The sequence below is a fragment of the Mustela nivalis genome, assembly GCF_964662115.1.
Source record: "Mustela nivalis genome assembly, chromosome: 5".
NCBI lineage: Eukaryota > Metazoa > Chordata > Mammalia > Carnivora > Mustelidae > Mustela > Mustela nivalis.
The window spans coordinates 120,916,798-120,943,127 of NC_139024.1; the positions used below are offsets into that span (position 1 = coordinate 120,916,798).

The window sequence follows — 26,330 nt, forward strand, 5'->3', positions numbered from 1 at the left end:
GTGGAGAGTGGAGAAGCAGGCTCTCCACTAAGCAGAGAACCCAAGGATGAGAGGCTTGATCCTAGGACCTGGGAATCTTGACCTGAGCCAAAGACAGACCCTTAACTGACTGAGCCACTCAGGTGTCCCCTAACCCACTGGAACAATTTGGATTATAAAATTTAGGAAAGGACTAATCTCCTGTAACACTGCATGGCCTCAGTAGGATTTATCAGTTAAATCTCTCCTGCAGAAAACAGGGCTCTGCATCAGGACCCCAACATAAGAGTTTTTTGTAGAACATGTTTGCCCCAAAGTATTTGGCTAGTCAACTTCCTCCTGACATACTGGATGATAATTATCTAAGTAGACCTCCTCAGAATAAACCCAGGTTCCTAGAAAAAAACACAGGCCTTCCCTGGCAAAGGGGACGATGACTCTCACTCTCTCTCTCTCCATTCCTTCTAATGGATATGGGGCTTCTCCCTCATTTCCCAGGTTAATGGGTATCATTGGAACCCACTGTCTCTGGTTAGTCTACCACAGGAGGGGAACTTTAGGAAATATTCCCAGGCAGCTGCTGAAACTTCCTTTGTTTTGGGGAAGTTCCCTGTCTTCTCTGGCCTGACATGACTGCCTACTTCCACTCTAGTGGAAAAACAAACAAACAGAAATCTGCATCTGCTCATCTGTCCCAGCTGACAGGCTTTAGAGCAGGAACATTCTCTGCCTTCTGGGGGGCACTCTGCCTCTTCTCCCTCCTCCTCCCCCTTCTCCTGCCTCTGCACCACCTAGGGTGTGGCCTGAACACACTGCTCATTTCAGATTCCTCACCAGGGTCTCAGGTAAAAATTGATAATGGGGAACAAATTCTTCTGATTTCTAAAGGAGAATCCAAGTGAAATATAATGGGTATTTAAACTAATATAAGTTTATTTGTTTAATTAAGAAAAACATGTCCTTAAAGTTATCAGCATTAACTTTTTATTTTATTTTATTTATTTATTCTACCAAGATTTACTGAAGGTCAAATAAGCTTTTGTGATCTCTGTTATAATTTTTTAACAGAAAGATAACTTAAAATGATGGTTAATTTTATGCCTTGGAGTTTTCATGGATAATTGGTTAAGTTAGCTTTAAAAGTCTTTGCTAACCTGAAGCTTTAAAGGTTTGCTTGGATAATAAATTGGGATTAAATTCATTGGACATGTAGGTCTTTTTCAAGCAGGATAAAGTGCTAAAGCATTGATTACTGGGCATAGACTTGTGGTTTTGACTTCTTATTACAAAGAAACTAATAATATTTGAGTTTGTTGTTAAAAATGTTTTGTGCTTAACTGATACATAAATTTACTGTCCATAAACTTCTGGTATAACAGTTTACAATTGGTTACTGCTTAATTTTCACTAAAGACTATGGTTTCTCAGAGTGCAGAATTCTGCTAAGTATAATTAATACTGATGAAATTAAGGGAAACAACTCTGTATGTAGAAAAGCAGGAGATATGTAAGAAAGATATAAGAAATGGGAATACATTTTTGTTAAAGGTAAAAAAAGGTAATTTTGTGCTAAATAAGATTGATTATTTCAAAAGAAATGGCTCAGGACAACATCTAAATGCAAAAAAAAGTTTTAGAGGGTTTGTAAAGGCAAATCTTTGGAAAAGAATTGTCATATGTGGTCAGAATGGACTAAGATTGAAAAATATTTTTAAAAAAGATTTTATTTATTTATTTGTCAGAAAGGAGGAGAGGCACAGAGAGAGAGAGAGAGAGAGAGAGAAGCAGGCAGAGGGGGAAGCAGGATCTCCACTGAACTGAGCAAGGAGCCCCAAGCAGGGCTTAACCTCAGGACCCCCCAGGGTATGTATGTATGGGCCCTGGGACAATGACCTGTGTTGAAAGGCTTAACCACAGGAGTACCCAGGTATTCCTGAAATAAGTGGGTTTTTAAAGGTGCACTGGTAGAAGGTTGAAATTCCACTTTCTTTCACTTAAAAAAGACAAAGTTTTCTTAAATTAATGATCTCCTCTTGGTTAGAAAATGAAAAAAGTTGTTTTCTCTTTTCTTTACCAGCCCAGGAAAACCAGTTTCTGTATTTTGTCTCTTTAGTTAAAACGTCTCAGGTGTTTTTGTTTTTGTTTTTAAGATTTTTATTTATTTATTTGAGAGAGAGTGAGAGAGAGTATGAGAAGGGAGAGGGTCAGAGGGAGAAGCAGACTCCCTGTGGAGTTGAGAGCCCGAGGCCGGACTGGATCCCTGGACTCCGGGTTCACGACCTGTACCTGAGCCAAAGGCAGTGGCTTAACCAACTGAGCCACCCAGGCACAAAAAACTTCTCAGTTTTAAGGGAGGTAAGTTTTGCTAACAACTATATGACCTGCTTATTTGCCTTTGGAATCTTACTGTCACTTTGGTCAAATAAATAATAAAGTTTTGGGTTTTACAATAATTTGTAGTCCTACTTAGGCATATGCTTTATAACTGAAGTTTTGCATAAACTTCCACAAAATTTACATTGTAAAAAGAGGTTTTTTGACCAGTTGGGCTTGTTTACTTGGTATGTTAAGTTACCAGGAAAGCACCCTCAAACAAATAATGATAAACCACAGGTTATGTTACCTGCGCAAATGCTATGTCTTCTAAAAATGATATGCAATTCTTTTTTTTTTTTTAAGATTTTATTTATTTATTTGTCAGAAAGAGTGAGCACAGGCAGACAGAGAGGCAGGCAGAGGCAGAGGGAGAAGCAGGCTCCTTGCTCAGCAAGGAGCCTGATGTGGGACTCGATCCCAGGACCCTGGGATCATGACCAAAGCCAAAGGCAGGTGCTTGACCAACTGAGCCACTCAGGAGTCCTTGATATGCAATTCTTAAAGTTTTAATATGTTTTGGTAATAGGGTCATCACAACATTCAAATTATTAAAATGTTGTATGTCACAGAAATAATTGAATTTCCTTGTCAATTGCATTTCAGTCTTTTGTCATTTATAAAATGAGATTCATCTTCAAGAAGATTCATAAAAAGGACTTTCAGGGGGCACCTGGTTGGCTCAGTTGATTAAGAGTCTGCCTTCTCCTTGGCTTCTGGCTCAGGTCGTGATCCCAGAGTCCCAGGATGAATCCTGGCATCGGGCCCTCTGCTCACCGGGGAGCCTGTTTCTCCCTCTCCCTCTGCCTGCTGCTCCCCCTGCTTGTACTCTCTCTCCCTCTGTCAGATTTTTTTTAAAGGTACTTTAGAAGAAATACAGGTTTTTGGTATCTTCAAAATCCTAAACTAAAATGAGTAAGAATTTCTTGAACTAAGTAAAAGCTGTATTTAAACTAAACAAGAATCAGTAACATGGGACTAAATAAACTAAGAAAATGTTTATAGTTTTGTGATTCTTGTTTAAAACATTGCTGGTTCTCCAGTGTTTGGTCTTCAGGGTTAAGAAAACTTTTTTCTTAAGATAACATAAATATTCTTTCTTCCATGGCAACTATACTTATTTGCATAAGCTCAATAAGAATCTGTTCTCTTTACAACAGGACAGCATTGGAAACGGGTTATTTTATGAAGGTTTTGACTGGAATGTCATATTTGAGAGAGACATGCATGGACTCAGATATGACCAAACAGCTTTAAGGAACTGAAGTTGACTTTATGAAACCTGGAGCCCTAAAGCCCCTTGGAGCTGTTGGCCTGACACCTTGCTTACAGAGTTCCCAGCAGCCTCACCAGTGAGTAAATAATGCCACTTCCTGGCGGGCACAGGAACCTCAGACACTCTGGGAGCTCATGAAGAGGAATTCAGCTGCCCTCATCCAAAATTATTGCAGACGTGTCTGATGGCACATTCTTGGCTTGGCTTCTGGCCTGGAGGGGCTACCAAGAGTTCCACCTAGAGATTCCTTGCAAAAAATTCCGACAAAGGAAACATTTTAAAAGATCTATACAGCTAATTGCTATTCTTGCCGAGCTTACATAAATAATTAAAATAAGTTCATTAAATTGGACTTACTTTAAAAAAATTAGTCTTGATTTGGTCATCTCTGAAAATGAGGGTTATTATAATAGAGAGAAATTATGTTTTAGTAACGTCTTTATGGATGTTAAATTCTAGCTCTGATCATCTTTAAACATTTGTTGTTTGCTGAAGCTAGACAACCTGAGGTAAACTTTAGAGAAATTGCCACAATAGTTCATGTATAGGCAATTCTCTTGCTTGCTACTCTGTGGGGATAATAACAGGATCCTTTGTGCATATGATAATTTAAACCAGAAAAATGGGATTAGTTCCCTAACAATTTTATAATTCAGCTAGCAACTTGACAAGTTCTGTGTGGCTGGAATGACAGAATCACTCCTTTACAGCCAGAGCGTGCCCCACTGCATGAGGTTAACTATAGACTTATGGAGATCATGGGTGACGCCACTTTCTCTATGACTGCATTGGATGATACATTTGAGGTTGCCGTTATCTCTTAAGACAAGTTTTCTCCCATTTGCCAGTGATTCCTTGTGGTTGGGCTATTGTGAAGGTTAGAGCTCAAACAGAGCTTCTTGATGGTTTTATCTCTTAGACATATTTGTCCTAGAAACCACCTTTCCTGGGGTCCGATTACAAAGGCTTTATCCAAGCATACAACAGCCCCCCTGGTAGAAAGGCCCTCTGCGCTCACTATGGGACTTCTAGGTCTCACCACAGGAGCTACAACATGAAATAAGCAAAACAGTAGGTTTCCTCAGAAGAACTCTAAATATCCGTCCCAGGCACTAGATACACTCAGCCAAGAATTCAGTGAAGTCAGAGAGGGATTTCTCAGGAACGGGCCACTGTGGATTATCTACTATTGCTACACCATTTAGGATGCAAGGGGTTTCTTTATACGTGTTGTTTTAACATTACAGATAATTCTCACAAAGTGTCTCATTTCATAGGGGACATTCATGATCAATTTAAAAAGTCAAAATTATCCACTGGTCTATTTGATGGAATTGGTAATTGGGGATCTTACCTAAGAGATGTGATCACAATTTGGAGCTTGATATTTGTGTTATGCTTATTCTTTTGCATGTGTTGCTGCATGTGTTGTCTGATGGCCATCATGACTGCCTGAGCCCTACCATGGGCCCCCTAGGTGGATCCTGGATGGATTCTAACTGCCTTACAGCCCGCCACCCCATTTCTGCAGGAAGCAGCCAGAGCAGTCATCGTCCCATTCCCTAAGAGCAGTTAGGGCTGCTGTTCCAGGGGACAAATGAATAAGGAAAGTGTGGTATAGGGAGGGAGAGATGGGGCCTCTGGCTGGGCTCTGGTATATCAACACCAGGAGAGTTCATCCTGAACAAAATACAGGACACAGTGAGGATGGAAGGAAGGCGGGACGGGGGGGGGGGGGGGGGGGTGGTGGTGGTGGTGGTGGTGGTGGTGGGTGGGGGGGGTGGGGGGGGGATGATAAGCCTGGGTTTTGCCTGTGATCTTCCCACTGCTACAACAGGAGGGCTTAGCTTGGAAGAGATGGGAGAAGCCTCCCTCCACAGGGAGCTGCTGGGCACTGAGGTGTTCTTGACCTCTGCCCACAGGGGTGCAGCTGTGCACCAGAGCGAGCAGTGGCCACCGAGGCCCACGAACAAGGCCTGGGCTTCAGGAATAAGCCCAGCTCTGCTGCGCTCTGGCTCTGGTGATCACGTGGAGATGCCCTGGTGCCTGAGTCCGCAGGTTCCCATGCGGGGGAGGGGCGGGAGAAGCCCCAGTAGGGCTGCAATTGTGTTCCATTGCGTGCCTGTTCCTTCTGGTTCTAGACGGCTCCGCTGACACACCATCTGCCCTTCAGACTCTGAAGCTCCCTGAACGCTTGACTCTGTACTGTCCAGGGTGTCCCCCTGGTCCTCTCCATGCATCTGTCATGACAGACATCCTGTCAGTTAAATTTGAAAAGTAATATGGACTGCTTTTCCTCTTCAATTTTCTTATGACTTTTGTATGCTAATTAATTCCTCTTTTCAAATTAATCCAGATTCCATAATGAGTAACACATCTCTCTGCTAAGGCTAAAGACAGTACTGACATCATTGTTCATAGACAAGTCATTAAAGCCAACTCTCTGAACAAAAGTTTATTTCCCAAACATTTTTCTCCATTGCACGCTTTCTTATTAAGGAACTCTAACAGAGTTGACACTATGATCAATGGCTTTTTCCATCTTAGCACTGTGGGAGGACCAGGCCTGCCCAGTGTTATGCTTTCCATCCAAATATTCATATATAGTATTGAATCTTCTCAGATGTTTAGTTATTTATATTTTTAATTTGTTTGCAGCTTACTTTGTGTAAGTTAAATATACATTTATACATTTTATCAATTCTCCTATCCAATATTAGAATTTGCTGTGTATATTAATTTAATGTAAAATGTTAAAACAGCTGAAATCATAAGAAAATAACTTTAAAAAAGTATTTAAATTTGGGGTATAGTTGACATAGAATGTTCCATTAGTCTCAGGTGTACAAGTAATGACGTGACAAGTTCGCACATCATGCTCTATTCCTCACAGGTGTTGCTCCCACCTGCCCAATGCAGCCCTTTGACAGTGTCATCCACTGTCTTCCTCGTGCTGTGCCTTTTATTCCTGTCACTTATTCATTCTGGAACTGGAAACCTGTGTCCCCACTCCTCCTCCCCTATGTCCCCAGCCTCCACCTCCTCTCCTCTGGCAACCTTCTCAGATGATCATTTACTGAAGGAGTAATGCCTGTGAACAAGAGAATCCTGTGAACAGAAAGTGCACTGTGTAAGTATTTGACACTTGGCTTCACAGCTCAAAGGACAGAGTGAACTTCTGATGACACCGTTTCCATGTTTGCTGCTCTTATCACCCGTCAGTACTATTATAGAAAGTTCTACTGTTCCCAGGACGTTCCTGCATGCAGCTCATTTATAATGTTCTTCAAACAGTTCTTTTGACCATGGCCGATGATTTCTGTTGCGTCCTTAGCGCGGACAGCACGTGCTCACACGCTCAGCTCTCACACAGCTTTGGGGCGTGATCTGCATGTCATCTTTACATGGCTGGCAAGAGCAAGACACCAGTGAGTTTCGACAAAAGTAGCACAGATTTTTTTTTTTTTTTTTAAATCTGGATATGCCAAAGAGTGTTTGCTTTGCAGCAAATCACATACAATCTGTGCATTCTATGGGGGCACCATGGGTGTGGGATTGGAATATGACTGTCCCAGGGGGTGGGGGACAGGGAGTGATGTTGTATCATTATCTCCCATTGTGTTATGTTGTGTGCCCTGTCTCTCTTTTCGCACAACTCATATGTGTACACAATCACACACAGACACACACACAACACACAGATACACACGCATTACCCACATGTGCATCACTAGGTCCTTACTCAGTGAAAGCTGGAGCCTCCTCCAACCCCCCCTGCTTCCTGCCTTGGGACAGCGCTCTCTTAGTATCTCCCCTCAGCGGGGTTGGAGCTCCAGGAGGCCCTGCATTTCCTGCCTTGGGCTCCACACACCAGCCACCTTCCTCTACCATGACCCTGGAGAGAGGGAGACAGAGTCTGGAGTCCAGTGGTGTATGCAGGAGCCAAGTTCCTCAGACGACGAGACCAAGATCTTTGTGAGCCAGATGAAGAGGAACCCCGAAACCTGAGGAATGTGCAGCAATCCCACCAATAAACCCCATGACAGCCAGCAGCTTGGGGCCTGGGAGAAAGCAGAGAGTCGAGCACAACTCCCACCCCAGGGACGTGCGACCCTCTTGACAGGTGCCCCCCTCGCCCCCGTGTCAGGCTGGGGCAGGCAGAAGGTATGAGCTAGTGGTTGTCCTCACAGAGCCCACAATGAAGATGGCGAGGCGTCCACCCTTCTGAGAGCATGTGACTGAGCGTATGAGGCAGACTGAGAGCTACTGAAGACAGACACCTCCTTAGATGTCACACGAGAAGCAGAGACATGGTTTACAGGGTTCATAGGCCAGACCCCCAGTGGTCGGGGGAAGGTTCATGAATGAGCTGGAACTCTGTGTAGACCCTGATGTGTGTGTATGATCTGGGTTGATGGGGGGATGAGGTTCCAAGCAGTCAACAGTCAGGCTGGGCAAGGTGTGGGTGACATTGGACATGGGGAGGTCAGGACATAGGTGTAGTTAATCATTTCTAGTTAATGTCTCGAGGTTTTAGTATATGAAACAGTTACTGAAGGGCCTTGCATATGGGATCCAGGCATAAACCAGTGAGAGGCACGATTAGGGCTCAGACTTTCTCATACCGGAGTGTGAATTCCACAGTTTGCCATATGGTTCTGTTTCAGGCCCTGAGTTCTGTTTCAGTCCTGCCTTCTCAGGGCTCACAGCATCAGAGGAGAGAGATGGTATGCAATGAGGTTTGGTACAGTGTGTAAGGATGGGACCAGGATCTTTCCAGAACTTTTTTAGGATCTGGGAACAAAATCTAGGAAGAGGTGCTCCTATGACTCCCATCACTCAGGCCATTACAGAGGTGTTAAGAGCTGTGCAGGAACTGAGGAGCAAGACCGAATATGTCCTTCTTACTGTGTCACACTAGCACAGTCTACACAGTGAATGTTCCTTACGGAGAAGCTAGTGGGAATGGGGTGCAAGGACCAATGTTGGGGGGCTCTGGAGGCATGCCCTGCCCTGACTGACAGTGCCTGGTCCTGGGGAGGAGGTGGGCAGGCCCCCCCACCCTGCAGGTCACCGTGGCTGGGAGCTCCAGGAGGACAATGGGACCTTGGGGCAGTGACAGGATGGCTAAGACAATGACAGTGACTGAGCTTGGACATGGAGCCTCTGCCATCCATGGTAGTCTCCATGGGCGGGAGTCCAGTGGGCACTTCATGGAGGGATGAGATGGACTCAAGAAGACGTGTTTCCTGTCGTTGCAGAGACACTTGAGGTTTGGGACAAGAACATCAGCCGCACTGGTAAGGACTCCCCACAGCCCAGCCCTGCAGCTCTTCGCAGCCCAGCCTGGGGCCGCCCTCTCTCCAGAGCTACTCACACACGGGGATAGAGAACATCTAGTGTGGGACGGGGGGCCATGCGCTGAGGACAGTGGCCCATCCTGAGTCCCCTGGGCAGTGACATGACACACTCTTCTTAGCCCATGCTGGGGAATGTTCTCTTGGAGAGCACGGCAGTAGCTCTGAGGCTCATGGAAGTTTCTCACTCTTCAGGCTCTTTCCCAGCAGAGACAGAGCAGCTTTGAGGACCTATCAATACTGAGCTAGAGATACTGAGTTATAGGCTTCATAAAAGGGTGGAGAGTCTCTGAAACGGTTCTTCCCTTGGAGGAAAATGTCAGAGGTGGTTCCCACCCTCTTGTCTTGGGCATGGCCTGGCTAGTGCTGGTTCCTTCTGCCCCCTGAGAGGGAACACTTCCTGCCTCACCCTGGCAGGCAGCAGGTATCGCATCTAGGTCTGTGGAGTCTATGCTTTTCCAAAAGGCCTTGCCTTAACGGTCCATGTTTGTTCTTCCACAGAGTCTCCCAGAACACACGTGACCCACCCCCAACCCCCTGACTGTGGGGTCACCCTGAGGGGCTGTGTGCTCTGGGTTCCTGCCTTGTGGAGATGACTGTGACCTGTCAATAAACCAGGGAACACCAGATCTAGTACAAGGAGCTTATGGAGACCAGGCAGAAGGGGATGGAACCATCCAGAAGTAGGTGGCCATTGTGCTGCCTTCTGGAGATGAAGAGAGATACACGTGCTGTGTGCAGCATGAGGGGCTGCCTGAGCCCATTACCATGAGATGGGGGTTGGGGGATGAGGAGTGGAGCCCTATATCAGGGGTCCAGGAGCCTTCAAGAGACTCTCAGCAGAGTCAGGACACAGGGGCATCACTAACTTTTCCTTTTCACCTCTGATCCTTTTGCCCAGCTCACCATGTTCACCATGCTCACCTAGGTGGCATTTGCTGCCCAGGTTCTTCCTGATGCTCTCATCACTGGGGTTGTTTTAGCAGAGGTTTAGATTGTTGGAACTATAGTTGCTACAGTTGTGTTCTAGAACAATAAGAACTCAGGGGGTGAGGACATCTAATTTCCTCATTCTGACCGGCCTGTCTCACCCCAAGGGTTCAACTGAAACTCCTGTTCCTATCTATTCTGAAAGAGATATGGAGGCTGTACAGCAAGCCTGATGGGGGAGGGCAGGATGGGGGTTTCCCTGGCTGGTGGGAGGGCAGGCTAGGAGAAGGTGGGAGGCTGGAGACCTGCTGGACCCAGAGCCCCACCACCACCTCGGGCAATGCACGGGCTGCCTCTGGATTCCAGGATCTCGATCTAAGGTCACATCTCCCACTCCTGTAGGAGGGTTCCAGGAGCAGGCATGCATGAGATCCAGAGTGTACCAGAGTTCTGGGGAGGGGGTCACTTGGTGGTGGTAAAAAAATTCTCGGGTCCTTTTCCCTCAAGATCCTAAATTTTAAAAACTGTTTTGTATTTAAATTCAATTTAGTTAACATATACTTTATTATTAGGCGCAGGGGTAGAAATTAGTGATTAATCAGTTGCATATAATACCCAGTGCTCCTAACATCATGTACCCTCCTTAATGCCCATCACCCGATTATCTCTCCCCCTCCACCTCCCTTTCAGCAACCCTCACTAAGATCCTCTTATAGTTTACCTCCATCTCTGTTTTTATCTTATTTTTTCTTTCCTTTCCCTATGTATATCTGTTTTGTTTCTTAAATTCCACATATGAATGGAATCAAATGGCATTTATCCTTCTCTGGCTGACTTATTTCACTTTGCATAATACCTTCTGGTTCCATCTAGGTCATTGCAAATGGCAAGGTTTCTTTCTTTTTGATGGCTGAATAACATTCTATTGTGTCTGTCAATCAATCAATCTATCTATCTATCTATAACATTCTATTGTGTCTGTCTATCTGTCTATCTATCTGTCCACCACCTCTTCTTTATCAATTCATCAGTTGATGCACAACTGCCATCAGATCCTAGATTTCTTAGAAAGAAGAGTAAGCCAGACTTCAAATAAAGTGGGAAATGTGATGCAAGCATGTCATGTACATATGTCTGTCTGGGGGCAGATTCACAATCCTGCAGAAATTTGTATAGAAGTTTGTGTTGAGGTTTGTATATGTGTGTGTGAGTGAGCACGTGCAAGCATGTATGAGTGTTCGTGTATACACACATACCTGTGTGTGTGTATGTGTGTGTGTGTCTGCACACTCTGCTCTGAGAATTCCTCATCCTTGCGTCCACCCTGGCCAGGTCATGGTTGCCCCGCCCCACCCCCACCACATGGATTACAAGTTCCATCCACAGCAGGTGAGAAAGTGAAAGGGACTCAGGGTGATGAGTGAGGGGGCGAACTGGTACATGTCATGGTAGGAAGAAGAAAACAGGAGCTACGTTGGTGGGACTCTCTTCCTCCCCAGGGTTCTGCTTGATAAAAGCATCAGACACTGGTTAAAAGGATGTACATGAATTGAATCATTTAAAACCTCCTAATAACCCTGTGAGATAGGGAAAGGTACCAACTCCAATTTATAGGGAAAGAAACCAAGGTCACTATGAGGTTAACTGAGTCAATTGGCTGAGCCATGACTCTAACAAAATGGTCAGGTGCTGAGTCCAAGTGATCACCATTTTTTTTTTTTTTTTGACCCCTGGACACTGTTCACCGGCCTCAGTAAGGGTCACCACCTTCTGTGGCTCTGACAGCTCCTCCATATGCATTTTTCACTGTCCCTGTAGGGGAGTCCATGGGGTTTGAGGGGATGGGAGAGCTGGTTGTACGTTGGTGGATGGAGTGTGTTTGCTGGAGGTGGAGGAGAAGGAGGGCACATCTGGGCTGTAGGGAATCAGTGGAGTCTGCATCTGGGGTGTGAGGTGGACTGTTCAGCATGCAGAAGTGGGGAGACCAGCCGTGGGTGGGCAGAGTCCACTTACTGTTTTGTTGACAGTCTGAAAGCACAGCCTGAGTGAGCCTGAGGGACACAGGGGTGAGCACTCATGACCTTCTAATCCTGCTGTCTCTGACTTGTCTTCTTCCAGCTGACTTCCTGGTGAGGCCTGCGCTCCAAGGTGAGAAGTGACGTGAAGGTGGCACTTCCTGATAGCCTGACAGTAGCTCCAAGTGAGAGGAAAGCAAGTAGGATGGTAGGAAGTTGACCTTCATGTTGGAAAGAGAAAACGGGATGTCTGTCTTCAAAAAAGGGGAGGGATGCCCTTTGGGGAGGACTGAGTAGTTCCTAATGGGCTGGTGGACTGGGGCCTCAGCATCTTGCTGGATGTAGGCAGATGCTGACCTCAGTTTCTGGTCTTTCCAACATAGCTGCTTGCTTCAGCAAAGCTTCCAAGGGGAGAAGATAGTAAAAACTCATCAGCAAAATGCAATTCATAATCATATATATTCCAAGCTCATCACTGTCATATTTTATTGGTTAGAAGATATTCCAGATCCCACCCATACTCAGTAGGAGAAGATTCCACAAGCCCATGTGGACCAGGAGGTGGGGACCATTGGGCCTTATAGAATCTGCACAGGGATGTTCCAGGTGACAGATGGAAGGAATGGGGGGTAGCAAGGTCTCTGCGCTGGATGTGTTCACACACTGGATGTGTTCATAAATCTGTACTTACCAGGCTGTTACCCTGCAGAGTAACTGAGCAACATAATTATACTCTGGCTGCCCTGCTGAATATGACCTGCAGGCTGAGTTGTGTTATCCAAGCAGGGTGTTAGCTATGAGAATCACGCTCATTTGGAAAGGTCTGTCTCAACTTTGTAGATCCTGAGAGGTCGTCCTCTCTGAATATTTCCCTCCTCATTTGTCAAACCTTCTAAATCTTTAGGAAGCGTGATCACTACACTCAACCATTTTGTTTCTTTCCTGCATCTGCTGCCTGGCTAACCCTCATCTCTTACTATTTCTGCCAGTCTGCCTCAGACAGGATTCCACCAAGACATTTCTTGTGATTCCACTCTGTCAGTTTCTTTCCCTTCATCCAGATCATTTCTTAGTGATTTTCTCTTGTATTGATGAGTCAGTTACATTAGGAAGTCACTATTCTCTAATTAAATCTTTTGGACCTAATGGGCAAAGGTTCTCTTTCCAAGTTTCAGGTCCTTCCCATACAGGGAGAGTCACGAGTAGGTATAGAACCTCATCAGCATGAGACAGGTGGGTCACAAAGGTGTGTACCTGTATTTTCTTTCTATCTCAAGCATGTAGTACAACATCTGGCTCTCAGCTTCTGCGTGGAGGCTGCTTCCCCAAACCTCATCAGGATAGTTACATTTACCAGGGTATTCACCCCACTCTGAATTCCTTCATGTTTCTCTCACTGAGCCTAGCAGAGAGCCTGACATCTGCTACTGCATATTATGTGTCTGCTAAATGGAGGTGGGGTTTCTTGGGCAATTCAGAATTTATTACAAAAGACTGAGACATGCACAAGGTTGAAGACATTTATAGAACACAAAAGAGTATACAGTAAAAAGTAAATTTCCTCCTCTATTCCCTCCACAATTCTTCCAAACTCTCTCCTAGGTCATAAGAGCTATTACCAGTTTCCGCAGTATTATTATGGGAGAGATTTCCATTTTAGGGGGTGGCATTTTATGAAATAATCTACCTCTAACTTTGTTCTCAAATAACAAAATATTCTGAGAAGATCCTAGATTTTTACATACAAAACTCATTCAGGATTAGATTTTGATATTAGGTATTGGTAATAACAATTCTGCCACAGGTGATTTTTAAAAATTTAAGAGTAAAGCAGAAATCACCCTCATTCCACAGCGACACAATTTCATGGAGTACATGTTCCCTCAGATTAAAAACCCCTTCATTCACCAGCCTCCCAGGAGGTGACTTTTGTCTGTGTGACTACATTTTTGCCATTGTGGGGACACAGAATGTGGTAGAAGGTTTTGTCCTAAAAGGAGGGAAACATCCACTTTTTCTGCTCTCCCTGCCCTGCTCACGGACCACAGACATGGTCTTAGGTGCCCTGGTCATGCTAATACGGAAATTTCCCAGGGTCATCTCAGCAGCGTGTCTGGATAGCCACGTGGTGCAGACTGACCCTACTGTCCCAGACGGCTCACCTCACTCGTGGGACACACACAAGCTGCTGTCCCATGGACTACTGTTGGCTGGGTTTCTGTGGCACACAACTGAACTAATGCATATGGAGAGGGGAGGGCTTCCTGGAGGGGGCGGCCATGGTGGTCTGTTCTGGAGATGAGCAGAGACAGATACACAGGGGGCAGCACTGGGGGCTCCCTGGGACACTGTCTGTGTTGGAGGAAAGGAGAGCTGGGCCCCAGGGGCAGCACAGGGAGACTGGAGACTGTTCTCCTCTCACCTTTGTAGCCACGGGGCTGCCCTGGAAGCATGCGTGGACTCATCAGCTGTTACATTTGGGGGCCTGTGTTTCTTCTCTTCCCTTCCTGTACTTTTTACAGAATTCCCCTGTTGACTGCATCCAGGACGAGAATCCCTGCTGGTGACCTTTCCTCCTCGTCCTCCTGTCTGAGCGCAGTGGCTATGGGGGTTGAGAAACCCCTCAGAGGAAAAAGGAATGCAGGGTCTTTTGTCATGGGGGTCCACCAGAAATCTGCACTTACCCAGGCTGGCTTGGACGGCCCACCTTGAGAGTGTGGACCCCAAATGCCTCATATCTTGTGTCCTGATGATTCCAGATATTCACTGCATAATGTCACTCTATTCTGTGTGTCACCAGCAAGTCACTATGTCCAGCTTCTGTTCCCAAAGTGGGTATTATTACACAAGGGCATGAATACCGGAGGATGGGAACACTGGAGCCATCTTGGGATCTGCCTACAGCAAGGGTGACTTTGGGAACCACCTGAATGTGTGGCCTCTCACAGGCCTATGGCTAGGAATGCAGAGACCAGACCAAATGAAGAGCTCAAGTCCGAGGATGTTGGTGATCACTCCCCAGGAATCCAGATCAGAGTTGGGATGTCACACGTAGTTACAGGGGGACAGGGCCTGAGGCTCCACCAGTCAGGTGACCACATGCCAGACTCTGACTCAGGATGTGTGTGACAGAGAAGCTGGGACAGTCCTACATGCATTTGGCACAGGTGGTGTGAGTGGCCGTCGTGTCATCCCGCTGCCAGGAGCAGCAGTGACAGCAGTCCTGGCCTCAGAGTGTAGTCTTATGAACAGTGGGACCTGTGCCCAGCACCGGGGGCAGTGGTTCCTCTTTGGTCCTTGAACTGGGGTGTGATGGTGGATTCTGTTCCTGCCTGTGCAGTCTTGGGCCTGTTCTGTGGCTTTCCATGAAATAAAATGAGGCCTAGTACTCTAACATTATATACACAAAATATATATTTTCCCTATAAATATATATACTCATAATATATGGATTTAATTTATATTTAAGATCTCATCTTCCTTTTTCTTAAAATGTTTTAAAATTTATTTATTTTATTATATATAATTTATATTTTATATGTTAAATTATAGATATGTAACTCTCCCTGATAATACATTTATACAAATGTATTTCTTTATAAATATATATAGTTTCAAATAAAAGAACTTAGACTCTGTTTTGAAGAAAAGGAGTGAGTAATGTGTGAAGGAATTCTTTCAGACAGCATGGATTCAGAAATCTTTTCCAGTAGTATTGAGATATAATTGACATAATAGTTTATAAATTTAAGGGCACAACCTTTGGATCTGATTTATTTACATACTGCAAACTGATCACCACTGTAGCATTAGCTAAGACCTGCATCCTGTCAGTTACTGGTGCGTGCGTGTGTGCATGTGGTGGGAACATTTAAGACCTACTCTTTCAGCAATCAGATTTTTTCTTTATGTTGAGCTGATAACCACATTCTCAGTCTGCCACCTGGCTGGACTCCATGAGAGAAAAAAAATGTATCTCCCAGCATGCCTTGCATTTTTCTTCCTACAAAAAACCCCAATAAATGTGTATGTAAGACCCTTCCCCACAATGAGTGCTCTCCTCAAGGACTTCAGTGCTTCCCCCTCTCTCTGGTAGAGCCCCAGGATTGCTTGTGGCTTTGGTACCAAATACTCAGGTCTTTCCCCAGACCCACCATCTTAGAATGTAGATGAGGGCCCAGGAATTACTTACTTTAGCAGCCCTAAAGAGGAAGTTGATGCATGGCCATGTGGGGATCCTGCTTTGTGTGCTTACTACTCAGTGTGGGATCTGAAGACCAGCAGCAGCAGCACCAACCTTGTTATCAACCCAGAATCTCATGCTCTATCCCAGACTGTCTAGACCTTCATAGTCCAGGAAATTCCTGTGCACACTGAGGGCTGGGCCTCCCTGGTCTCTGTGCCTTCTGGATGCAGAACCAGACTGTGCAGTGCGCTCTGGGTGTGCGCTCTGATCAGCCTGCTTAGTGCTGAGGAGTCCAGGGTTTGGTCCTGTTCCCTTCTCTTTTATGGTTCTCACCCCCTGGTGACCTCATCTCTGCTGAAAGTTCTAATCATCATGTATATGCTGTCACCTCCCAAACCTATTTCTCCAACCCAGGTATTTCTCCTCTCCTGCACTATCAAACTGGCACCTTGTTTGCATTTCTTTCTTTCTTTCCTTTTTTTAAAAAAATTACTTTATTTATTTATTTACTTAAAGAGAACATGAGCAGGGAAAGGATGGAGGGAGAGGGAAAGACAGATTCTCCAGCACACTCCAAGCTGGGTGGGTAGCCTGATGCAAGGCTCAATCTCAGGACTGTGAGATCATGACCTGAGCTGAAACCAAGACTCACATGCTCTGTGTACTGAGGCACCCATGAGCCCCCTCATTTGCATTTCTAGTAGATATCTCAGATTTAATATTCCTAAATTGGATGCTTGTGTTGCTGTTTCCCCAAATATCCTGCTTCCAGAGTCTTCCCCATATCCAAGGAAGGCACTGCACATTTCTACCTGCAGTCTGAAATACTGGAGCTCCTCCTTGATTCCTCCTCCTCACTACCCAGAATGAATCCATTAGGAAATCCTGCAAAGTCCATCTTTAACTATCTCTAGCACCCAATCACTTCCTATTACTTTCTCTCATTATACGACACTCCACATCTCCCACTTTTTTTTTTTTTTCAAATATTTATTTATTTATTTGAGTGAGAGAGAAAGAGCAGAGCAAGAGAGCATGAGCAGGAGAGGGGTAAGGGCAGAGGGAGAAGGAGAAGCAGGCTCCCCTCTGAGCAGGAAACCAGGTGCGGGGCTAGATCCCAGGACCTTGAGATCATGACCCGAGCTGAAGGAAATGCTTAGCAAACTGAACCACCCAGGCCCCTGACACTGCACTGGTTTCCTACAGTTTCTGTACTGGTTGCTTGGCCCTGTACCTCTCAATTCTGCACAGCAGCAAACAGATGCTTCTAAAACAAGCCCTCCAGGTGGATCATCTATTCCAAACCATCTTTAACTCCATCTCACTCAGAGAAAACTCAAAATCCTTCTAATCCTGGGCATCTGCCCTCATGTCACCTGCTCTCTACTCCAGCCTCGGTGGCCTCCTCACCTTTTCTTGAATACAGGACACACTCTGCCCTAGTGAGTGTGCACCGGAGGTTCCCTGCCTGGAAAGAACTCCCTGCAGACCTCCTCTTACACAATTCCTTAATGTCCTTCAATTCCCTCAGAGCTCACCTTCTCAGTGAGGCTTGCACTTAGTAGCCATCTTTCCTGTCCCCACACAGGTCTCCTCTGGGTCCCCTTCCTCACTGCACTTCCCAACCTCTAACAAACACTTCTCTTAGTTACTAGCACAGTCTGCCCCTCATTACCAGCACATACTCCCCACAGGAAGCTCTTGCTGCACAAGTCCTGGAGACAGGGGAGATCCGAGGGCCCGTCACCCCAGGGCCAGGTGGGACAAGGTTCCACTGAACTGGATGATGACCCAGCAGAGGAATGACCATGTCAAAGCCCAGGATGCACCTAGCACAGGCTGGACACAGTCCCTCCATGCTGTCTCCTCAGGGTCTCTCCTGTCCCCACCCCCAGAGGAAGCCCAGCAAACTTGGGGAATCTGGAAGGCTCTCAGTGCTTTTATTTCCTCTCCGGAACATTAGGAATCCTCTGTTTTTTAAGTAACCTATCAACTCCTCCTGGCAAGCACTGAAGAAAACAAACTGCATCCAGAGTTTTAATTTCAACCAGAGATTAAGAGCGGCAGCTCCCTGGGAAGAGAAGCACAGACAGGGATGGAGAAGGCCCCCTGCTGGAGCAGGGGAGCAGATGAGGGAGGAGAATGCAGGGCACTGGGGGGCGAGAGGCAGGAGGGCATGGGGGGACAGAGCGGGGCTCCCGGGCCGGGCCGGACGCGGCGGCGTGGAAATACCTCACCAAGCAGGACTCTGCGGGCGCCGAGGGGCTGCGACCCCGCCCGACCCTCCTCTGGGCGCGGGGCCCGGGCTCATGTGGAGGGAGCCGGGAGGGCAGAGGGAGCGGGCACCGAGTGGGGGAGAGCAGAGCGGAGATCGGGAGAGACGGGGGAGCACAGGCCCCGGAGGGCCGGGGGAGGATGGGTGTCTGGGGCTAGGGGCTGCGGTGAGGCGACTTTCCCAGAGGTCCCGCGTCTCCGCCGGGAGGTCCCCTCGCTCCCGCCCCGCAGCTGCCTTTTCCTATCGTCCAGGTCTCGGTCACGGCCGGGGCACAAGCCAGCAGCAGGTCTATGTTTCGGGACCCCAAGACCCAAACCCTTAGGGTTCGAGAAGCAGCGACGTCCTGGCGGGCCTGGTAAGGACTTTAGAACCTGGAACCCCGGTGCCACTGATTGGCTTCTCAAGAAACCTGTCACCCAATGGGAGTGCGAAGTGTTTGCGCGTCATGGGTATCCAGGCGGGAGGACTAGATACAGGCTGTGAAAGAGAGAAATGAAACCCGGGGAGATGGGGATTCCCTGGCGCTGGGCTTCCCTACACCGCCGCTGCCCTTGCTCCTGAGACTCTGAAGACCAGTCCCTTCTGGGGATCTGAGACTTTGCCCTGACCCCTCTCCTCCTGCACGGTGATCAGGTAATCACTTTGTCACCCTGTCTTCCCGAAAAGAGCCCAGGGGCTCTGAGGAAATCAGGCCGAGACCCTCAGTCCTTTCCCGAATATTGGCTGAACTGGACTTTCTTACCCCTCAGCCCTCACCTCTGTCTTTCCGGACTCTTCTAGAGAAAACTCACCCCCAGAGCATTTGCTACCGGAGAGAGGGCAGCCCTGGGAACAGAGATGGAGGGCTTTGTCTTTACACCTGGAGAAGCTGGGTCTGGTGCACCAGCTACAGATTCTCACTGAGCCCAGTGTCCTTTTTGTGGATCCACTGTCGTGGTAGCACAGTCTTGATAACCCCTGAAATATCAGCAGTCTAGTTCGTGAAAGTGATTTTGGCTCCTTCCACAGAAATGCGACCATACAGCACAGCAGTCAGACTCACAAAATTCTTCAGTTTCCCCAAACAGTATCAGTCACTGCTGTATTCTGAAATAATCTTCATTCCCTAGCCTGGAGATTGTCTGTGACTGTCCTGGACATACCCTCAGTGCAGGGACGCACAATTGTTATCGTGTATTTCAGCTGGAAGCCTGTCCAAGCTTGGATCACCTGGAAGTGGCAAGTGTTCAGTGCAGTGGAAAAGCCCTTCCGCCGTGTCTGTGCATTGCCTGTGTGTGTGTGGGCACCTAAGGCATGGGTGTGGTTATTGGGGCTCTAGGCATTATCTGATTATCACAAGGAGGCAACTGGTTTTCAGGCAGCCCCACAGAGGGTAGTTATACCGATGCACAGAATATCTTGCTAAGCCCTTTACATATTTATGAATTAAAAATCTATGTAGCAACATAAAGTCTGAGAATTCCGCTGTTTTAGAATTTGTTACCTCTGCTTCTCTCCCTCAGCCTGCGTCTGCTGTCTGCAGCCCTTCTCTCTGGCTCTCTCATCCCTCAGGCGCTCCCCTCCCCTTCCTCCACCATCTCTCACTCCTGAACTGGGGCCCTGGTGCGTCCCCATCACCTGCCACCCTGGTGCCTCCCCATCACCTGCCACCCTTTTCCCCACAGGGGTCAGCGATCCTGCTGACATGAGTCAGCTCATGTCATGTCCTCACTGAAAATGCTCCAATGGCTCCATCTCACTCCTGGGAACCCTCTAGAATGTAGAGCACACTAGCACAGGTGCTTTGGACTATTTTGGTGAAAACTGTATCTACAGCATAGAAAGCTGTTCCTGGTACATAGTAGACACTAAGTTAATTGTTGAAAGAGTGAATGAGTGAATGAAATACGACTGTATTAGAACTTAATTCATTCCATAAAAATCACAAAGGGGAGTATACTAAAAAATTGAGAAAGATTTTGTTGCATGCAGTTAGTGTGCACAGTAGCTCATAAATTCATTTCAGGGGAAGAAATGCTATGTGTTTATTTGTTACACAGAGAGCCTGAGTATTCATTTTCTATTACTGCACAGCTGATTACCACAACTTCATGGCTCAAAACAACACCAGTTTTTTAGCTTACTGTTTTTTAGTCAGAAATCCAGGCATGGGGGACTTCGGCCTGGCTCTGTTGGTAGAATGTGTGACTCTTGGTTTCTGGGTCATGAGTTTGAGCCCCATGTTGGCTATGGACCCTACTTAAAAATAAAAGAAAAAGAAAAAAAAATCAGGCACGATGTAGATAGGTCCTTATTCAGGATTTCACAAAGCTGTGTTCTCATTTTGAGATGAGCTTCTCCTTCAAGTTCATACAGAACTGTTGGCAGAATTCTGTTTCCTACAGTTATAAGACTGAGGTCCCCAATTCCTTGCCAGCTGGAATGGTCCTCATCCCCACAAGCATCTTTGCCATTTTGCCCTCCATTTTCAAAGCCAACTACAAACAAAACCCTTCACATTGAATCCTTTTCACATTTAGGCTCTTTTTTGCTCAGAAAGAGCCCAGCCCTTTAAAGACTCACTGATCAGGACCCTCTAATCTAAGGGAATCTCCCTGTCTTACAGTCTGCTGATTTGAGACCTTACTTATATCAACAAGGTTCCTACCCAGCAACACCTACTTGAGTGTTTGACTGAATAACTGGGGGGAAGGGGAATAACCAGGGGTACTTACTGGATGTCCTTCATCCAATCTGCTAGTCATGGAGCTCCCATTCGTCTCTTCAAGGCCCTTTCATCCCCACTGATACTAATGAGCTAACTCTAGGACCTCTGTCCCTGACATGATCCCTGCCCTGTAGAGGAAATTACCCTCAAATTTCTTAGTGATGCAGTTTCCTCTTGCCAGCACCTTGGCTTTGGGTAAGGTGATTCTTCTGGATCTTCTTGAGGAACATAATCCTCTGGGGGGGGGGTATTCTGGCCTCATGTCATGCCTGCGTTCCGCATGTCCACTTCCTTCAGCTTCTTTATCCCATCCTTTGCTGTCTGTCTACTGGGGCAACTACCAGGTCTACCTTGTGGAGAGTTGGACACTTTTTCTGGTCTACATAGAGCCACCCCAACAGTGAGATTGCCCCATGTCCCTGGTTCAGGATAAACCCACATCCTGTAAAGTGCCCCCAGTCAATGCAGTTTTCCTTCTCCAGCCTGACATTCTGGCCCCTAATCAAGCACCTCAGAATCCAGTCCCAGAGCTGCTGCTCATGCTCCTACACATGCATGCTGGGTAGTTCTTGCAAAACTCCTGAGTGGATACCACATGCATCTAGGGATGAGACTTCTGCACCATCTCCCAGCACAGTAAGTGTTAACCATTACTAGAGAAGGGCAAGCCTCCTTCATGTGTCCAGAGGGTCCTGAAGGGCATCCACTGAGGAACTTGATCAAGTCTGCAGGAACTTAAGTTTTCCCCACAGGGGCACTGACTGTCACATCACGGGTCTGCCATGGCTGAGTGTCCAAACCTCTCTGGAGTTCCTCCACTCTCCCATTATGATTATGAGCTGCCATTCAGCTCTCTGCACCTTCCTCTACAGGACAGGGCTGCCTCTGTAAGATACTGCAGAGGCTCTCTTGTGTAGCCACTCACTGCTTGTTAATAGCCCTCAGATTCCCATGATCTTTCTATGATGCATCAGTAGAGATCACCAGTAACCTGAACCTCCTCCTGGACCTCCCCTGATTCTGCAGCCCCCCACCCCCTAGTTACTTTCCACCGGCTTCTGTCATCCCACCTGCCATAGCTTTCCCCCAGACCAGGACAGTTTCTCAGCTCACCTCCAGTAACACCTGCCTCCAATACCATTCAGCTGCCCTTTGTGTCCCACCTTCCAGCATGGTCGATGGACTCTTGGTCTGCCAGGCAGTGTGTGAGCTCGTCCCCAATCCCCATCTTTCTGCCTGAATTCTTGGGCCATTCCTGATGCCACTTGTGTTTCAGTGTTTGTGGGGAGCAGACCCCAGTACAGCATGATAATGCCAGGAATCTGTTAGGAGAAAGCCTCGTGAGGAGACATGGGGAAGGAGCCAGAAAGGCTGGGAGAACAGCAAATCTTGATGCAAGTCTGAATCTGAGGGAAGGAGACAGACAAGGAAGGTTGGCTGGAAGCATCCTAGACCCAGTGCAGAGTCAGGCAAGTTCATCAGGATGTCGGGGAGCCCTGGGGCCTCAGTCAGCCTGCAGAAGAGGAAGAGTCTTGCCTCAGTTGCCTTGCTGTTCCCAAGCACTGGCTGGAGGAACTCCATAGGAAGTGTCATCTCAGAGTGCATATGGCATCAGATCTGAGAGCACACAGTTGGGGCTGAGAATCAGTTAAATACCCTCAAGCTGAGTGTCAGGGTTGTGTCTTCTCACAGCCAGCACCATAATCTAGTTGAGAACAAACACTGATGATGAAAAAGAGAACAGAGGAAGACTGCTAGACAAGTACCTGTAAGTAGACAAGAAGGGATGAGGTCTACGGCAGCAGTAGAGGGAGCGGCTTTGCTAGCACCAGCATGAATGGGTCACCTATCCTAAAGGCCTGGAAGGCCCATCACATGGGGACAGATGCTAGGACATGAGCATATGGTGGGAGAAATCTGTACATTTTTCCTCTAATGTGTTCAGTGTGCTCGGTGACATAGAAACAAGATCATTTACAGAAGAAAAACGGGGAAGGGGGTGCCTGGGTGGCTCAGTCATTTAAGCATCTGCCTTCAACTCAGGTCATGATCCCAGGGTCCTGGGATTGAGTTCTGTGTGGGTCTCCCTGCTCAGCGGAGAGCTTGCATTCCCTTTCCCTCTGCCTGCTGCTCTGCCTGCTTGTTTTCTCTTTGTATCTCTCTGTCAAATAAATAAATAAAATCTTTTAAAAACGAAGAAATGAAGAACAGGGAAGGGATATTGGATGAACTGAGAACCCACATACCTCCAGGGCAGGGATGCCAGGTCCATGAGAGATGAGACACCCTGTGGGAGAGGACTACGCAGGGAGTCAGGTCCTCAGAGGACCTGTTTTTTGCTTTTTTTTTTTTTTTTTTTTTTTTAGGGGACCTGGTTTCTGTCAGAGTTGTGAGGTGAAGGGAACATCCTGAAAGGATTGTGGATATTTGCTGATCATGGGCTAAGCATTCCAGGGGGCACAGTGGAAAGTTCAGGAGCAGGGGGGATCATTGAAGGAGGCAGGACAGGGTGTGCAGAGCCTCATGGAGTGAGAGTGCAGGATATCTGGGGGTCCATGAGTGACCAACAGAGGTGAAGAAGGGACATAATGGTATTAGTCCTGGTGGACTCCAGGCAGATGGTGATGGTGGGTGTGTGAGAGGTGATGGGGAGGAGCAGGGGCTGGGGCTCTCACTTGGGCTCTGTCATTGGGATGACGAGGTTTGGGGTGACTGGGTCTTAGTTCTACATATGGGCCTTTTCTCAACCCTCAATTATGAGAGGCAATCCTTGGGGTAAGAATGGTGCTAAATAAGTCCATGGGTTCAATCTTGACCCCTGTGGGGCAGGAGTGCACTCACACAGGATGTCAGCTCTGCCTGTCACCTGCATTGGGAGAGAGACTTCTGTGACACCAGCTATAAGCCCAGTGCAGGGTGCCCTCTTATATCTTCTCCAGGGAGCATGAGGCCTAGGGGAGCTGGGATCTTAGTCCTCTAACACCAGTGCACACGTCCACACTGTGGAGTAGGATGTAGATATTGAGATGTTGTTCCCAAATAAAAAATGATTTTTGTTTAACTGAGTGTTGAAAAATTCAGAAAGAAGGAGTCAAAAATAGAGATTCTACTTTGTGGTTTTCCCTCGGACTACCATCTATGGGCTGGAGAGAGGAGTTTTAGAGGGATACAGAATCTGCAGAAGAGGCACCAGGGCTCCTGAGCTTTCCTCTCCTGCCACCTCTGCCTGAGCCTGAACCCTGTGGAGTTCAGGGCTGTCTGGAAGGTTGTTCATTGTCCCGCTGATGTGAGGCCTCTGCTCAGACATCTCTACCTGACATTCAGTGCAGACCCCATTCAGGCTTCTCCGTCAGAATCCATTTGAGAGCAGAGCAATGGTGGGGACTCCCTTACCCCTTCTCCCTGTGTGGGGTCTCAGGACCAAGGAGAGAAGACCCCTGGGTCTTCTCTCCTCTTCAGCCAGGCCCTCCCCAGGGTTTCCTTCCGCTGCGGGCACCTGGGGAGGGCCCCAGACACTAGGGGGCGCCCTCATCCCCGATGAGGTTCAGAATGCTAAGTCTTTTCAAAAACCACACTGATGCGCCCTGTGTCCACCCAGAGTCACATAGATAAGGAAGATGTGGTACACACACGCACACCCACACACCCACACACCCACATACAAACCATAGACTATTATGCAGCCATAATTGAGGATGAGATCTTGTTATTTTGACAATGGATGGAACTACAGGGTGGTATGTCTGCTAAATGAAGGAACCCAGACTGAGAAAGACAAATACCATACAATTTCACTCATACATGGAATCTGAACAACAAAACAAATGGAAAAAGAAACACACAAAAAGCAGAATCAGACTTGTAAATATAGGGAACCCACTGATGGTTGCCAGAGGCAAGGGGGTGGGGGATGGGCACAATGGGAGAAGGGGAGTGGGAGACACAGGCTCTAGTTCTGGAATGAAGAGTGATAGGAATGAAAGGCACAGCACAGAGAATTGTTGTCACATCACTTGTGTTGACAGGCGGCAGCTACACTGTGGTGAGCATAGTGTGATCACAGAAGTGATCAATGTGATGGACTCTGAAAAACAATCTGAGGGATTTGAAGGGGCCGGGGGTGGGAGGTTGGGGTACCAGGTGGTGGGTATTATAGAGGGCATGGATTGCATGGAGCACTGGGTGTGGTGAAAAAATAATGAATACTGTTATGCTGAAAATAAATAAATAAATTTTTTAAAAAAAGAAGTGATCAGTGTGTTTTATACTTGAAGCTAACGTAACCTTGTGTGTTCACTATGTTCAAATTAAAAAATTTAAAGAAATTAATTAGAAAGAATAAAATATAAAACATATCAATTTTTATTTATGGGTTTTGGATGTTTGAGTTATCCTACGTTCTTTGAAAAACTTCTCCTAATTTCATAACTTCTATGAACTCTATATTTTGTGACGTAAAAGAGTTTGACAATTAAAAACCAGCAGTTAACGAACAGGGAAAAGCCATAGTGAAATAACAAGAATAAATGCAAACATTGGAAACTCTAGACGACATGGACAAATTCGTAGAAACAGACAACTGATGAAGACTAATCATGAAGAAACAGCCAACCCGACAAGACCCATCACTAGTAAGAAGATCGAATCAGTAATCAAATCACAGAGATGTCCTGGATCAGGTGGCTTCACTGGTGAATTCTACCAAACATTGGAGGAAGAATCAACACCAGTCCTTCTCAAAGTCTTCCAACAATGAAAAGGAGAGAACTCTTCCTGACTCATCCATGGTGCTGGCGGGTCCAACATCCCAAAGCAGGCACAGGGACTACAAGAAAAGGAAAGCACATGACTGGCCTGTTGCCTGGGCTCTGCAGCATGGTACATAAGTCCCAAGCCTAGAGACATCTATCATGAATCCTGCCCTAAAAGACCCTCACCCCAGACTCTGATACTTGACAGATACCACAGATGTGTGTACATTTCATTTTAATGTTGTTTGATAAATTTTGACAAATGAGGGAATGGGGTTCAGGAGGGGTGGTGATGCAGAAGGGGGAACTCATGGGGTAGCGTGGGGGTGCAGGTCAGAGTAGTGTCCCCCATACCCTCATGCCTGCTGTCATCTCCTGAAAAGAGTGTCACATTCCAGAAGGGATGGGTGAGCCCTCTCCCGTGGCAGTGTACCTGCAGAGAAAAGATGGCAGTTACAATAAGTCGTGGAGAGGCCATGTG

The 26,330-nt window shown here is 46.9% G+C and overlaps 1 protein-coding gene and 2 long non-coding RNA genes across 4 annotated transcripts in view; 2 read left to right on the forward strand and 1 right to left on the reverse strand.

Moving 5' to 3' along the window:
• LOC309864159 (patr class I histocompatibility antigen, A-2 alpha chain-like) overlaps positions 1 to 26,330 on the forward strand; it is a gene marked incomplete at both ends in the record, with an annotated part of 171,456 nt that overhangs the window by 40,286 nt on the left and 104,840 nt on the right. The gene's annotated exons all lie outside the window — the stretch shown is intronic.
• LOC309865892 overlaps positions 1 to 26,330 on the reverse strand; it is a 73,831-nt gene that overhangs the window by 15,194 nt on the left and 32,307 nt on the right. The window lies entirely within an intron of this gene.
• LOC309865902 lies at positions 6,875 to 15,393 on the forward strand. 2 transcript variants are annotated; one of them, XR_014312309.1, is made up of 3 exons: positions 6,875 to 8,355; positions 8,890 to 8,928; positions 12,034 to 15,393. It is a non-coding gene; the product is annotated as an uncharacterized lncRNA (long non-coding RNA). The 2 variants fall into 2 exon arrangements; XR_014312310.1 differs by adding an exon at positions 9,487 to 9,668 and having other exon boundaries at positions 6,875 to 8,928; positions 12,034 to 12,560.